The sequence below is a fragment of the Phyllostomus discolor genome, chromosome 3 (genome assembly GCF_004126475.2).
Source record: "Phyllostomus discolor isolate MPI-MPIP mPhyDis1 chromosome 3, mPhyDis1.pri.v3, whole genome shotgun sequence".
Lineage (NCBI taxonomy): Eukaryota > Metazoa > Chordata > Mammalia > Chiroptera > Phyllostomidae > Phyllostomus > Phyllostomus discolor.
This window is the reverse complement of record NC_040905.2, coordinates 167,749,444-167,752,940: the sequence shown is the minus strand read 5'-3', so window position 1 is coordinate 167,752,940 and position 3,497 is coordinate 167,749,444.

Below are 3,497 nucleotides of genomic sequence, written 5' to 3'. Positions count from 1 at the left end.
TTCAGCCCCGCCTCTCTCCTCCCCACATTCTCCTGCTAATTCCTCTGTTTACTCTAAAATGAACACTGCTTTCCCCAAAATTTGCCCTGTGAGCCTAGGCGGGGTCGCTGAGGCCCAAGAGCCTAGGTCCAGAAAGAAGTCTGGATCCAGCCCAGAGTAAGGTCTGACACGTGATCCCCTACCCTCAGCGGGCCATCTGTTCTCTTTCCTTCCCGCCTAGAGGCTGGCAGCTCTGCCCAGCACCGTCCACGCCTCCCAGTAGGAAAGAATGAAAAAAGCCCGAGCTGGCGCATCCCAGTGCCTCCACAGTGCAATTTTAACCGACACTTCCCACCAGGGGATTAGCTCTATCCTGGCTAGTTGGGGAAACTCTGCCTTGGGCTCAGGTTGAATAAAAATCTCCAGGGGAGGGGCTTGGGAATAGGCTACATTTGGCCTAGAAATACCTCATTTAGGGCTAGGGTGGAAAATTTATCTGGGAAAAAGGATGAGATTCTCTTTGAGCCCTCCAGCCCACTTCCCACAACCTAGTTTGGAGAAAGAAAAAGTGAGACCATGAAGTTAAGGAAGAAGGTTTTTAAGGGATTTTGAACAATTTATTTTTGTGCCTGCTATCCCATTAAATATTGATGTAAAGTATTCTGACCTTCGCTGCAGCAAAGAAGTGGTGTTGAAAGAGCCCAACTCTTGCCCAATTGTTTCCCTAGGATTTTTTTTGGAGGGGGGGGGGGGGGGGGGAATCCCTGGAATATTTGGAGCTTGAAAGGGACTGTGCCGATGCATTCATTAACCGAATCCCATCAATTAACAAGTAAGGAAATAGCTCTAAGAAGTTGTCCAAAGGAACACACCTCATCTCAGGCCCAGGAGGCCACTGTTCTTGAGAATTTGAATAGTAAAGCCAAGGATTCGGCAGAATTCAGAAAGGAAAATGCATACTTAAAAACTAGAAACGCTGTGATAGTCTTTGAATTCTTTCTACTCCTCCCAGTTGGTTTGTGTGGATTTGAAATGTGTATTTATAAAGACTAACGTGGGGGGAAACAGACCTCATATTTATGTGGTGTAATATATACTTTACTGGCAAATTATTCATTGTAATTAGGAATGATTCATATTAATTTGGGATAATTTATTCTGCCAGAATTTTAATTATGATAACTACATGCTGGCAAAACAGCATAAGCTAGCTTTAATCATAAAACTTGTAATATGCATCCCAATACAGCACGGAAACCTGTTGTTGAAAATATAAGAAAAAAAGTCTTAATGTAGGAATTACTACTTTTTGTGAGATATATATATGTGTGTGTGTATATATATATATATATATATATATATATTCATACACACACACTTATAAGCCTAATTGAGGACAGACTGCCTTTTTATTTCTATATTTCCACATGCCCAGTTCATCGACAGAAACATAAATATCTGGGGAGTGAAAAGAAGAAAAAGAAGAAAGTAGTCTACAATTTTAGAATTGCTGAGTTTAAAAAGATACTCTAAATTAAGTCAAGCAACAGTAATGTTTGTAAATGTGTGAGAGAAATTCACACAGTTTTCTTTTATACCTCTGAAATGAATGAGTTGAAACAGTTCAGGGTTTATGTCCAATCCAAACAAAATTAAAGGTAATTAAAGAGAAGAGGCAAGAAACAGGGAGAAGAAAGTATACATTAAAAAAATATGATGATGGATTTATTCCAGGATCCAAGTTCCTGTATTACTATTTTCAAGGGAAAATACAAATTTTCCTTCTTTTCTGAAATATCGCCAGTATTAACTCTAGGGCTGTCTGAAGGTGCCCAGTGCAATGCCAGTTGCAATGCAAGTCTAAGAGACTGTATAAGCAGTGATCATAGGGACTCTGGAGAGATCCCTCTGGTGTTTGTGCTGGACCGTAAAGAGGCAAGCAAACGTGCAATTACTAAGTGATCATGTATCCTTGGGGACAGATTCTGTCCCAGAAAAATCATGAAGTAGGCCAATTCTCCTGGGGGCTAGTGAATTTTTTTCTAAAATTAGGGGGACTGGTATACAAGAAACCGAAGATGGCTTTATTTTTACATGCTATGATGTATATACTGTGATGTGATGGTGATGATGATATTCTTGATTGACCTGCATCCCCCTTTTATACTTCCCTTTCCCATATAGTTACTTACTATAATATTTTCCTGTAAACTTCAAAAGCAAAATCAAAATAAACTACGCTAGCCTTCAGACTTGGAGGGTCAATTTGAGATCCTTCCTTTAGAGACCAAGAACCTGGTGTTACAGTGGGGGTTATGGTTGGACCTCACTGGATCTGCATCACATAGAAGCAGGAACCTCTTACACACAATTAGGAAAGTGAATTGTGCTGACAGTAAGCCTTCTGCAAGAGAAATTAGCCCTAGATTCTTTTTTCAGCTATCAAGATGGAAAACAACCCCATCATTCATTAAGAGGGAGAGGCAAACTGAGTTAATCAGACTCTAAGTCCCACACTAATTGTTGATTAAGTAATGCCATAGTATTCAACAGCTAAGAATTTCTGACTGGTTACAGTTAAAAATCTGTTTAACATAGTTAATATTTCACAAAACCAAAGAGCTCAGTTATTGTAAAGCTCAGAGAGTTAGAAATCAGGGTATCTATTATTTCTATTGAGGTCTGTCACTGTCTACCTGATAAGGTAGACATGCCACTTCTCTGTGTCTGCTGTCTCCACATCTGTAAGGTGAAGGAAGGAAATGTGCCTACTGGTCGTGCAGGGATCTGGAGAAGAATATGAACTAAAAATGATGTTGGGTGTTTTTTTTTAAGTTATACAAATGAGGGATTTTTGTCTCTATTTATTTCAAGGTGGGTTACCATAGCTTCAAAAAACTTAGAATAAATTACATTAGGGAAGGAGAGGAGTTTGGAGGTACCACAAAAGCCATGATGGGCTGTTTCAATGTAAAATATAGCCCAAACTAGGAAGACTGTGCTTTAAAACAGAACTTTGTCAGCTTTTCATTTTTAAGATAAAGTAGTCGTATTTAGGTATTGGATGGAGGGACTATTAAAAATCTTTCCTAAAGAATGCCGCATTCCAAAACTGGGGGGGGGGGGGGGGGATGAATTGCTGCGTTTTCATTTGTGTTTACCTTTGGGCAACCTGGCCTGACACTCAATTAAAAAAATTTAATTATAGACTCACACTGCATTTATCATCACCCCTGCCCTCCCCGTACATTTCTCAAATGTACTACCGACAACACAAAAAAACACAACGATGTGTCCAGTTTCACTACAGCGCTAAGCATTTACAAGTGTTGAGCGCTAGCTTTCGGAACGCCCTTCTGATTGGCTGAGCCGATGTCAGTGACATCAACCAACTTACTTTTGATTGGAAGGCTGGTTGCTGGGACTGTAGCGTTTGCAGGAAGTCACTTAACTGTTTGCGAGCTGGAAAACCTAACCAGAAGTTCTTTTTTTTTCATAAGAATGAGTGCAACCGGCTA